Source organism: Solanum verrucosum, unplaced genomic scaffold (assembly GCF_900185275.1).
Source record: "Solanum verrucosum unplaced genomic scaffold, falcon-dt-bn FXZP01000125.1, whole genome shotgun sequence".
Taxonomy (NCBI): Eukaryota; Viridiplantae; Streptophyta; class Magnoliopsida; order Solanales; family Solanaceae; genus Solanum; species Solanum verrucosum.
In genome coordinates, this window is record NW_026019923.1 from 2,331,948 (window position 1) to 2,346,701 (window position 14,754).

Below are 14,754 nucleotides of genomic sequence, written 5' to 3' on the forward strand. Positions count from 1 at the left end.
AAAGGAAAAGATGTCACATAAAATGAGACAAAGGGAGAAATATTTTCTGTTTGCAAACCAAAAAAAAAAAAAAAAACTTAAGAGAATGGTCCAAAAGTAAACAATACAACTAGAACCTAATAGTGTGATATATAATCGAAATACAATCAATAATATACTAGAATAGATTATTGAAAACAATAGTAAACAATACAACAAGCAGGGGCGGATTTATGAAGAGGTGTGGGGGTGCCACGCCACCTCCGAACTTCGACGGAAACTCTCTCTCTCTCTCTCTCTATATATATATATAATATTTATATAAATATAAAGCGTGCCACCCATAGAACAAAATTGGCTTGTGGTGCCACGGTAGGAGGGCAACTTTAGAAGGCTGATGTTGCGGGTTCGAATCCCATTTGTACCTATTTTTTTGAGAAATTTGCTGCAGACGTTTTTTAAGAAAAAAAAAAGGCTTCAAGCACGTTTTTTAAGGAAAAAACAACTGGCACAATTTATTATTATTTTTTAAATAATTTTTATTGACTTAAATTAAATTAATTACATTATTATTCCTTTGACTTTTCTTTTAATTGATTAAATACTCAATAAAAGTGTAATATCTTATTATTTATATTTTATTGATTGATTTATGATATATATCGAAAAGACAAACAATTTAATCAAATATAAAATTAATTTAATCGAGAAGTCTATTTGACACCCATGGACTCTAAATCTTGGATCCGCCACTGACAACAAGAACCTAACAAAACAATCAATAATCTTATTTGAATTATTCATTACAAAAAAAATATGATTTAACGTTAATTTTTAATTTTCAAATAAAATGATTTTTTTAATTATTATTTTCATGGTCAAACATCCAAAAAAAACACTAAAAACTATTTCATTCCATTTTACTCACACAAATTTAAACAATTCCAATTAATATTTATGATCAAATATAATCAAATTAATATCATTTTTAGTTTATAAATAAAGGAGACAATTTTCCAAAAGAGTATTTCAAGATCAAAACCTATTACAAACGTTGATACTTGCTCTTGCACACCCAATAAAAGTCGAATCCTAACTATGGAGCCTTAAAGGTGTATTTATAAGAGTTGGAAAAGTTGGAGACAAAACCTACTATACAATTAGGAATCCTATTTAATGATATTTAAGCTGAAAAAATCAGCAAAAGGGGGCTTCGCGCCTCCAACTCGCCTTAGAACACTTCATTGTGGCGCGGCACACCTGCTGAAAAGGGCTTCAGAACTTTGAGCCTTGGCGCGTTGCGCCTAGCAGCACGCCACAAACAGGGCTCTGATCTCCAGGCCTTGGCGTGGCGCCCCCAACAGTACGCCAACAAAGGTACTCTGATCTTTCGGCTTTGGCGCGGCGCGCCTCTCAGTGGCTGGAGCCACTGTTGGTTTTTGCCTTAGCCACTTTCTTGCACGTCTTTGCTTCTTCTTTCTTCGTTCCAACTCCAATTCCTTCGAGATATTCCTGAAACAACTAATCATGTGTGTAAGTGCACAATCATCACAAGTTACACCAAAAATCAAGCTAATAACTAAAAATCATTCTTCAATCTAATCAATTCATGGACAAATATTGACAATTAGGCATATAAATATGCCTAAGATCAGTGATAAAACTGAAAAATCAAAGGAAGTCATCGTCATATACAAATACAAACAATCGCATACAAATAGAAATCAAACGAAAAATTGTTAGTTGTGAATTATACAGATGTGGTGAATTATACAAATATGGCTAATTATTCAAACTCGAAGTCAACCTACGTAATTAATGATTAATGTTAGTGCGAGTGGTAATTATAATAATTTTTGCAACTTATGAATCTTTTGAATTATTAGATTAAAAACTTTCTCTGAGAAAATTGGAAATCTTATAATAAAACATTAATCCTTAGACCAAAATTTAATACTTTATTTATAAGATTGAACTACATAACAGAATGGATGGACACATTTATCCAAAATAAAAATAACAAATCTTTCAATCCCACGGGAAAAACACTAAGCAAAACAAAAATCGTACAGAGTAACCAAATATTGAATTATAATGAAAACTAATGCAATCAAAATCTGTACACTTATCAAAGTTGTTGGTTTTGAGTTTAGTGGTACTCCCCCAGACGTTTACATCATCAAAGTTGGAGACTCTAATTGGACGTATCATGACTTATACGATTCAAATAGTTATACGCGTTTTAATTTAACGGGAGGTAATAATCCAATATTTTTAAAAAATAATATTATATACGTACGGGGAGATAAATTTTTTTTGGAAATACTGATCATCAACGAGAACTCAATTCCTAGTTGGGATTTTCGTGGGAGCTACTTTCGACGACGAAAACAAAAGTTAATCCAACATGTTTACACATAGAAGATGTCGACAATGAAAGAATGCTAGCGGTATTTCTATCTCACCATGAAGGGGAACTAGAGGTTTGGAGGTACAAATTGAATGGACAAGTGTTGGAGCGGGAAAAGATAACAAGTTTAGGCAATAATAAAACATTGTCTGTGAGCTTGAGAGGATCATACTTGAAAACATGTTGTGAGTATAGATGTTTGAAATTTTTTTCATATTTGCTCTTTTCTTTAATGGAGTTTGATATTTTTTAAGAGATAAATTGCACTACTTGCAAAATTATATTTATGATTTTACAAAAGGTAATAGTGGAAAGTATGGTTTAAATTATGTCCTTGAATTTATTTTTTTAATAAGTATGCATTATCTCACAAACATGTAATATGTATTTACAATACACCACTATAGTTTGAAATAATTACAATTTGTAGTTATAGTTTGGATTTTATTGCTATTTTCTCTCCTCTCTTCCTCTGTCCCCTCTCCCTAGAATCTCGCTCGCCTCTCTCCTTTTTGTCAGTCATTTCTCCCTCGCATCTCTCCTCTCCTTGCCCAGTCTCTCTCTCGCTTCTTTCTACCTCCTCCTCTCTCAACACAAATACGAATAGTAACAATCACTTATACAAATACAAATACAAATACAAATACAAATGTTAACAATAGTTTATACAAACGCAAATGATAACAATCAAGTACACAAATACAAATTATAAGTGTCAACTATAGAGATCTCTTTAGTGATACAAATGCAAATACACATGTATGCGTTGATACAAATAATGACAATCAATTATATATGTACAAATACAAATGTTGAACCCGATATAATTGTATTCAGATACAAATTGTATTTGTTAATACAATTGATAATAATCAATTATACAAATACAAATGTTGAACTTGAAACAACATGTATTCATTGATAAATTGTATTCGTCAATATTATTGTATTCATTGATACAAATAAAATAATTGATACATATACATACTAGTTACATATATATAATTATCTATGATCTCGCTCACCAGATATACATATACATATATATACCAGTTACATATATATAATTATCTGACATATATACATATACAATTCATATCTCTCCATTCTCTGCCCCCTCTCGCTCTCCTCTCTCCCTCTCTCCCAATCTCGCTCACCTCTCTCTCCTCCCTCTCCCAATCTCGCTCGACAGGTATATAAATACATATGTATACCAGTTACATATATACAATTTTGTGACAGAGATACATATACATTTCACCTCTCTCCACTCTATGCTCTCTCTTGTTTGCCTCTCTCCTCCCTCTAACATTTGTCCTTCTCATCAAATCTTTCTGTAGTGATTTTCTAGTCTTCTTTTTATATATGCATTGTTTGATAATTTCTTTATCCCTATAAGAAATAATAAATAAAAAATGATTTATTCTGAATAAAAATTACTATAAGAAATTATATAAGTAAAATTTCACAAACTACGTTCTCGCCAAAAATTTATATAAAATACAAATTACTAATCTACTAAATAAAAAATTTAAGAAATAGGATCATACATGATATTTTTGTTACAAAATATTTTTTTGAGTGCACAATAAAATATGCACAAAGACACAGCATGTAGAATAACATAATCCAAAAAGAAACAATAATATATAGAGAGAAAATTAGGAGAGGAATGAATTGACACTACAACAATAATATTGATGAAAACAATATTATTTGAATATTTGAAATAATTCGCTTATAGGGCCAATAAACGAATTACATATCAAATATTTGAAACATTGAGATGATTTCATATTTAAAATTTGGGACTATTTAAAAGTGCTTTGAGTTAATCGAGATTAAATAATCAGTGTATAGTCATATATACTCATGTATAGTTAATCTCTATTCAACTTCTTGAGTGTATACAATGTATAGTCAGTGTATAATACATGTATAAGTATGCTATATAGTACAATTAGTGTATACTTTCTATGACTTTTGGATAACTATATAATATAATCAATGTATACTTTCTATGACTTTTGACAAGATAGATTGTATAGTCAGTGTATATACTTCCTATGACTATTGACAATTTTTAATGTAAATTAAAGATGACTATATTTATTGTAAGCTAATATCTTTATCGTATATATTTGAAAGCCCTTCATATAAGTATTGTATAAATAATGTATATGAATATATGTATATATTTTTTATACATATACATATGTCACATGTGCATGATCATACACTATGTATATATGCAATACTGATACATTACATTACTATTTTATATAATATCGATACATTACATGTACAATAATTATTTTTGTTGAAATTATTTTTGTCACATGTATGGAAGAGTTAGAAATTTACTTCATCACGTGTCACATGTGCATGATCATACACTATGTATATATGCAATACTGATACATTACATTACTATTTTATATAATATCGATACATTACATGTACAATAATTATTTTTGTTGAAATTATTTTTGTCACATGTATGGAAGAGTTAGAAATTTACTTCATCACGTTCTTTTCATTTTTAATGTGAGAAATACCTTTGAGATATAAAAAATGTATCCCTTACCCATATTTTTCTCCCATATTACCGCGATTCTCGCGTGGCTAAATCTAGACTGGACATAAAATATCAAAAAGTAAATTATCGAATCAAATCAAATTTTTTGATGATTTAGTATTTGGTAATTCAATATTCGAGAGTAAAATTTTAGAATTATATTATTCGGATTTTGTTTTGGTATGAGACATTAGTACCATTTGGTATTCGCTATTTTTCGAATACCGAATTATTTACTTAATGAAGCTCGTATATTAACATCTCAATTACTCATTAGTACAAATCCAAAGACAAAGTTAAAAAGTAAATATAAACAACTAAAATACGTATATCTTTTAGTTTGTATCAATTTGCTTTTCTTGATGTCTTCTTATTTGTTAATATTCTATTATATCGTGCCTCCACGTAAAAAAAAGTATAATGGAGAAATAGTATTAACTTTGTAATACAATTGGCTACAAGTTCAATATGGTGTAATCGAATATCGTACCAAGCCGAAGTTTAATTACTGATTATCGAAATTGGGACATGGAGAGTAACACACTATTTGAAATTACGTAAAAAGTATATTAAATCACAGTAATTACTAAAAATTTACAATATTTAAAAACCATATCAAAATTTGATTGACTCTTCAAAATTTATGTGTATCACATAAATTAAGATAAAATGAATAATATTATCCGAAATATGCTATGCACGGAATCCCATATCTAGTATATTAACACAAAGTACCTTATCTAGTATATTTAACACAAAGTACTAGAATATTTTGCTATTAGACGAGATAACTTCTAATGACTAAAATATTTAGTGTTTATATAAAAGTTTTATTATGCCAATTTTAATTTAATTTAACTACCTATACGAGACTGAAGTTTCGAAAAATTGTGGCTAAATTTGGCAAACTCCAAACGTCTTTTGCTTGAAGTTTGGCCTGTTTGTCAAGGCCAACTTCAGTTTTTTTTTTTTTATTGAAGTTATGGACGCTTGTCGAGGTTAACGCGAGACATTTTTTTTTCTTTACTTAAAGTTATCATCTTGGCAAAGACGAATTCTAATATTTCGTTGTTAAAGATGTGGTCCTAGCAAAGTCAAACTTCAGACACATACAGACACACAAGTCTTAATTACTACACTGAATCTTCAACTTATGTCAAGATGTGTTAATTTGTATATATATTCATTAAATCAAATTTTGATCTATATATACAATGTAGTTTTTCTGATGAAGGGTGTCGCTTGACACCCCTTGCTCGCCTCTAGGGTAGCTCCGCCCCTGTCTGAATCAACCATTCAACCCGCCCTGACCTTATCAATGAGTTTAATGGCTTCCTTGGTACGCCGAATGGCAAATTCAATGAAATATGCAGGTTAAAGATCTTAAACCTAACTCAATACCAAAAGCTAGCTCAAGAGGAGTGGATTGTCCAAACCATATTATCAGACCACCTATCCCAGAATTGACCAATGAGACTTCTTCAACACGCTTCATACAAGAGGTATACTCACAATGGAAGAAAACTGACAAAAGTATGATTCTCTACAAACGATACCCAATCTTCTATACAACAAGGAACTACACAGGTGAACCAAAAGAAAAGGGATCGGAGATTACTCCTCATTTGTGTAAAACTCATATTCAGCCCCTTGATTGCGAATATCAGACCACCTACCCCATCGCTGGTCTGAGCCAAGCGTTAGATCACATAGCCTGAAGTTCCCAAGGGTTCCTTCTATAGATCACAAAGCCAAAATCGATCAAAGCAACAAGAGTGGGTCTGTTGCTAAAGAATTTTATTCTCTTTGTACCAACATCTTGAGAAAAAATTGTAAAACTTTCTTAGATTTTTCTCGATGTTGAAACAATACATAGCAAACATAACCTGATAATAAAAATAAACTTTTAGCCTAATTCAATTTCAAAAAATAGCTCAGAGGGAGAAAATTATCCAAGATCATAAGGAAACCAAGTCCCAAACTCAACATGACACAAGTTGCTTCATTGTCATACTACAAAATAAAATTATAATATTGAATCTGACACTTTACATTCAAATTGGTAATCTACAAGTGATGATGATTGGATAGAAAGGTTAGTAATTTCTTCATTGCTTGAAGTTATGTCGTGTCATTTCAAATCTGTTGTGCATCATCTTGAGCACAAGTGTCGTCTTAGAGTCCAAAATAAAACAATCGTCCCTTCTTGGGATCTCTCTTTTCTTCATGGACAACATCATTGCTTTGCATACATGAACGGGATTTTTTTTTCCTGAGAAATTTTTTCCCCGAGCACTTACACTAGATATTACAAGTATTTTAAAGATTGAACATTGGTTCAAGTGTTGGTCAATCTTTTGAGGTATACTACTTTCTAGGCACACGTCTTGCGCGTGTTACCCAATTTTATTGACCACAAAAGTTTAAAAAATTTCATAAATATGCATATTAAGAAACATGTTTGAGTCATAAATTTTATACTAAAGAAGAAGTGCAAATTCTTAAAGTGATATCTTAATCCTACTTGGTGAACTCTCTAAAAGGAAGAAATACTTCTCCAAAGGAATTCTTGTTTTTTTTTTTACTTTGATTTCTAATTTTGCCTTTAATTAGCAAAGTTACTGGACCTTGTTTCTTTTGGTATAATGTACAATCTCTTCTTTACCTATTGATTTGACAAAAACAACATTTTAAAATACCAACACTCAAGCAGAAAACAGTAGAGAAATAGAAACATATGTTTATAACCTCCCAAACAACTTAAAATACCTTTGCTGTAATTATGTTTAGTGTCATGTGTGTGTATATATATAATGTGCATCAATTGAATAAGGTATACATAATTTGATAAAGAATATTTATGTTTAAACGGTTGGAAGCTGAAAGTGAAGAAAATAAATACACGACACATATTAAATTTGTAAATAAAAAGTTAATAGAATATGTACAGGTCTAAAGTTAGATGAAAAGTCTTTCCAACTAAATTTAATAGACAATTAATATTTATGAAAAAATAAAATGATAAATATACTTTTAAAAAATATTTTAATTATTCAACTTTTGACTTAGACTCTTTCCACTTTTAATAGTGATCTTGTTGACTTGTATTACTAAAATCTAAACAAAATGAAGCTTAATTACTCCATTCTCATAATATTTTTGACATGATTTTAATTTGAGGAATAGTTTGTAGTAGTAACAATTAAGGGTAGAAGGAATTCATAAAGAAACAACCAAAATATCCAAAAGCAAAATTGTCATCATACCAACCATTTGAATTTTAACACTACGGAAAGCTACTGTAAATATAGAATGTTTATGTTTAAGAAACCTATTAGGTTTAGTGCCGCATAAATGTAAATGTAACTCTCATTTTTATTCGAAAATTAAATTGTTAAATCTCATATTGTATAAATTGTAGAAAAATAAAAAATGAAACAAAAGGGGTGAAAATGAACAATATATGTATGTGTTTGCAACACTATGTTAGATAGACGACAAAGTAACACAATCAAAATCTTTCATTCAAAGTAATTGTCACTTTCCGAGCCTATACCCTGGGCGGGACATGCACTCGAAGACCATATTGCTGGCCCCAAGCGAACCCTTGACCTGACTTACTAACTCAGCGGAAGATTTAACTCATCACATAAACATTTATGAAGAAACTAGAATGTTAAAAAAGGAACATTCAACTGACAATTTAGACAAACCCAAGTCTTTAACATAAGAAATAAAAAGTAAAGACAACTGAAATAACTAACTGACTGTCTGTCTATGAAGCCTCTAAAACAACTGAGATGGATGTCGGGACAAACCCCACAACATCCTAATGAACTAAACTAGAAATCAGTGAAAATAGATCATCCGGAATGCAAGGAGGCTCACCGACTGACTCTGAACTGCTCACTGGATCAACGGTGCACTGAAATGCCGATCCTAGTTACCTGTGTCTGCATCATAAGATGATGCAAACACATTGAATGTACGAGTATGCGAGTTGGAATGCTAAAACAACATAGGGTTGAAAAGGAATCTGAAAGAAACTGGAGAACTTACCTGACTCAACTCAACTCAGCATAACTGAACTCATTTCAATATAAAGCAATTTAAAACAAGTGTAATATAAAGAAAAGTTGTTTAAAAACATGATGTCAACTCTGTGTGCATGCAAAGATACATATAACTCTGAGATGTATGTAAAAAATACAATAAACTGATGTATATAAAAATACAATAACTTCTGTGGGAGTTTTTCTAACCGACAACCATCACATAAGAGCTACAGTGATGATACAACGATCTACCTCACGCTGCTAGCGCATCCTATACCTGACCAAAGGTATAGGACCTGAACTGCCTAATGGATCCACTAGTCTATTTCGAAAAGGATTCATCTAAAAAGTATGACCCTTTTCTACCCATGGTGGCTACATGGTTTTATGGTGACGTAAGCTATCTGAACTCATAATCGTCCCCAATTCGGTTCCCAATACTATTCCCAAAATATACTAGCTCTTATGTTTTAAAAAAAATATACTTCTTCTGTGATTTGAGATTGTGCTCAAAAACTTAGCTCAAAGGCTATCTTGGGAAATCTCAGTTTTCCTGCTTGCTTCATTTAGAAAGATATTACTCTTTTCTGAAAACTAGCCCGAAGGCCCTTGGAAATATTTGTTTCCTCTCTTATTTAAATGTGTAAAACATTTTAAATCTCATTGGGAAATACTTAGTCCCCATATGTTTCTTTGAAGAAAAGAACTTCAACATTACTCTTTACTGAACTCAAAACTTAAGTCTTAAAATAAAGTTAAAACGTTTGTAAAAGACTTATGAAAACTTGAAATGAACTTCTCTTGACTTTGATCTTAACTGCTCTTGACTTGACTCTTAACTGATCCTTGAATTGAATTATGGATTTAAAGATTAAGATTTGTGATTGGAAATATCTTATGGTGTTTAGGAATGATTTTAGATAGCTAAACATGAGAAAAGACCGAAACTCAAGATTTGAAGGTGGGTCTGCGACGCGGAGGCATAATTAAATTTTGGTCCGAAAACGTCTTTTGAGGCAGAACACCTTGTGTCAGCTCTGCGACGCGAAGCTAAAATGTTCAAATCTGGGCACTAGGCGCGCGGCCACCCATTTATTTCGTCTGACGAAATTTCTTCTTCGTTTTCCAACCCCAAATCACCGAAACTCATTTTTTTTCCAGATTACTTTTAGATATAGATACCCAGTAAATGTACCTAAGAACCTAACTCGAAACGACCCTATAATGCGACGTAACGAACTCAGAAACTTTCCAACTCAGTCAAATTAAAGAACAATATATGAATTCAAGAATAGGTATCAAGATCATCAATATTCATATGCTTTTAGGACGAATCCAAACTGAAATAAATATGCTTGGCACGTGGGAGAACGATCCCAACGTTATGAGAGCCTCACATACCTGATAGATGCAAATCCTTGGCGAAACACCAACTTCCTTGATCGATCTTGATGAATTTGCCCTTTTCTCCTTCCTCTTTTCTCTTCTCCTTTCTCCTTAGCCCTAGCATGAAATTCCAAATTCTAAAACAGACTAAAATCTAATTTGACCCATATTAAACTCCTAAAAAAGGATTAAAATAATAGGGCAATGAAAAGACTAAAATACCCCTTAAATTTCCGGATTGGGCATTTCCTTAATCCAATAGCCCAACTTCCAAAGGGCATAACTCACTCATACGAACTCGGAATTGCGCAAACTTGGCGGCGTTGGAAAGATCGTTCGAAGAGATTTCCAACCATATCTAGAACTACACCTAACTCATCCTGATCTAGGAGTTATGACCGATTGAAGTTGACCACAAACTAAATTTTAACTTACTTGCAATTTTTCCAGATTTCCTTATACTTTCCAAAAATAACTATTTCCAGATTTTAAACTTCCTTCTAGTTCTTTCTAGTTGCGAGATGTTACAGTAATAATCTTTTAGCAATCTTTATTTAAATGGAAAAGGGTCAAGAATACCGTTGACCTTTTGGAAAAGGTTCAAAAATACCCTCCATCCACCTTTTGGTCTAAAAATACCCTCCATTGACACTTTAGGTTAAAAAATACTCTTCCTTCCACCGTTTGGTCTAAAAATACTCTTAACCCAAATGCAATTGAATTAAATTCTTTTACTAATTAGTTGTTTTGAAAGATAAATTTTATATTTATTCAAATTCTTAAAATTAGCTCATCTCAAAATATTAAAAACTTATTAAGTCTAATTATATTTAAAATTAAAAAAAAAGATTCTTATGTTATCAATTTTTTTAGAAAAAAGAGAGTATAAAAAGGACAAAACTTGACAAAAAAAAGACCCCCTTTTTATGTCTTATTTACCGTTGTCACTAACCCAAAACAACAACAACAACAGTATATAAAAAAAACTCCTTTTCCCTATTTACAATCACTGGTCCTAAATAAGGACACCATCACAATTTTTTGAAAAAAAAAAAAACTGCTTTTTTGTTTCTTATTTACGGTTAGTAATCATATCTAAAATCCTAAATATTAGCTTCGTATATAATTAGTCAAATTTTGTCTGCTTCCTTTATTCCCTGTTACTAAAAATATTGACAATATAACAAATTTATTTTTTTATTTTTAATATTTTGGGGTGAACTAATATTAAGAATTTGAATAAATAAAATATTATCATTAAAACAATTGAAAGAATTAGCTAACTAGTAAAAAAATTCCATCCAATTTGGGTTGAGGGTGATTTTGGACCAAAAGGTGGATGAATGAGTATTTTTGAACCAAAAGCAAAAGTGGAGGGTATTTTTAGACTAAAAGGTGGATGAAGATTATTTTTGAATCTTTTCCAATAGGTCAGGGATATTCTTGACCCTTTTTTGTTATTTAAATTACTTGTATTTAAACAAAAGCATATTGCATAAACTATTCAAGTATTACCAAACTCATCATGTATTAATAATAGAAGTTTTGTCAATTAAGTAGCACTTAAAAGAATAATAACACAAAAACAAAGAAATAAATTTCATAACAATGCATAATGATACAGAATTACATAAAATATGGGTTGCGTACCAAATTTATTTTGGATAATCATACCTTAACTCCAAAATGAAAAACTTAAAATCATTAGCTAACATAAAAAAGATCTAAAGGAATACATAGGTCATATCTTATACTTCTAAGCTTAACACTTGAGCTATATTGTAAGAAAGCTTCTCTTTTTAATTTCATAATGAAGCTATCTGTTCTTTTCCTCAGTTAGCTTCTTGATGACATGTATCTATATCATTATCTAGGAAGAAGAAAAGTGAACAATAGATGATAGAAAACCAAAAGAAAAAAATATGATAATCTATGGAGCAATTTACTGGTATTTATAGTAATATTTAGTTGTCTTTTCACCTACCAAATTAATGTGGCACATTGAATCATGATACATAAAATTTATTTTGATTTTAAAATTCAAAGAGTCACTAAATTGGAAGAGTAATTCATTATTTAAGTGTAGTTATTGGACTTCATATTCCCATTATGTAATTAAAATATTAGTATTTAATAAATTAATTAATTTTAGTTTGATTTAGTGAAGAGGCAAAATGGTAATCCAATTTTGAATGTTGGAGTTTCCCACTTATAATATATATATGATTATTTCAAAATATTGGTTTTTTTTTAGGTTACAATGATTTGTTCTTATCATCAGATATCTTATAGTTTTCTCTCTTTAATATATACTCTTTCTCGCTATTTTGTTGTCGCCTTATTTCAATTTAACATACACATATATGCATGTGAGCATATGATAATTATAAAGTTTAAAGCTTTCTTGAACGCCCCCACTTGTTATGCCAAAATTAAACAATTTCAACTGTGTAATTTTAATAAATTTTAGTTTGAAGTAGATTTAAGTTAGCAAATTCAAAAAGTATACTCATAAAAAACTGCACAAGATAGAAATAAAACATAAAATGACAAACCAATTTCGCTTTTATTCTGACAAAATTGCTAATTAACGGAAAAAATAAACACCAACAAAAAGGGAACAATACAATTAATCATTCTCTGATTCGATCCAAATGCAGGATGTTGGTCGAACCAAGTTGAAAATATTTGAACTTGAATAAGCTTTGATGCCCAAGTAATCAAAAGAGTAATATTTGTGATTGACCAAACAATAGAAAACACCCTTGTTGTTGCGAAACATTGAAAAATATATCTTGTTTCCTAGCCCCTGTGCAACACATGTTTTCAAGCACGATCCTGCCGAGCTCACAAACAGTGTTTTATTATTATCTAAATTTGTTATTTTTTCCCTCTCCAACACTTCTCCATTCATTTTGTATCTCCAAACCTCTACTTTCCCTTCATGGTGAGATAGAAATACAACTAACATTCCTTCGTTGTCGACATCTTCTACCGTGTAAGCATATTGGATTGAATTTTGTTTTCTACGTGGAAAGGGTTTCCCATAAAATTTCCAACTAGGGATTGAGTTTTCATTGATGGTCAGTATTCCTAAATTTCCTTTATCTCCCAGTACATAGACAATATTATTTTTGAAAAATATTGGACTATTGCATCCCATTAAATGAAAACATTTATATCTACCTACTGGATCGTTTAAGTTATGATACGTCCAATTAGTCTCTCCAACTTTGATGATGTATACGTCTGGGGGATTACCAAGGTAATCAAAACCAACAACAAAACAAGCAGACGACGAGTCTGGAGGACACGAAAATGTCCAAGAAGGGCAAATATTTTCACTCTTGTAGATCAGGAAGTTCAATTATGTCATTGCTAATAGGATTGAAAAAAAACATGCCGCGGTTGCCATTACTTATGAGTAACCAATTACCTTTTGAACTTCGAATTCGGGAATCCATTAATTTCGGGATTGGGATAGACGTAGTCGTCATGACATTGTACACGGGATGAAAGAATTCAACAATTCCGGTATCTCCACGGAATGTGATCAAACAAGGCGATTTTTCTGGCTGAACAGGACAATGTGGAGGGGTCACAGGTGCGTAACGCCATCTTTTACAAACGGCACGAAAAATAAAATATTATGCGGCAACAAGACATGATGATATTAATCCGAGTATGTCTGATGGAATACAATCTGACCACAATGCATTCTCCATTATTCAAAAAGAATGGTTATTGAAAAAATTATGGGCCGTGTTATAAGATCTCCTGTGTTATAAACTAGAATAAGAATTGGGAAAATAAGTTAATTACTTGCCAACTCCTTTTCCCTAACGTCTTTGAACTCATTATTATTATTATTCTTTTTTTTTTATAAATATGTCAAGAGTGAAAATTTATTTTGGAAAAATCAACGGAAAGAGTACTTTAAATACAACTATAAATGACAATGTTTTTATTTATGGATCCCAATTACATTTTCTAGAAAGTAAAGGAAAACAAATTTCATTATCCTAGACCTATTCTAACCCCGTTTCCTTGTAGTATTTGAACTCGTTTAATCATATTATTATAGGAGTATTTAATTTAAAGTTGATTCTTTTAATTTAGCCACACGTTACATTAATATTGTTTTTAGAACCTGAAAAACAAAACAGTTTTGACCTCATTTTCCTGCGTAACAACACCCTTGGCTTGTTGCTTGTTATTTGTCAAGCAAACTTTTTTAGTGTTTCAGATATTTGATACTGATATTATATGAGACGGATTTTTTTAAAACAAATTTAGTGGCTTTTTATTAATAATAAACATTCAAAAAATTCTCAATAGGAATAAGT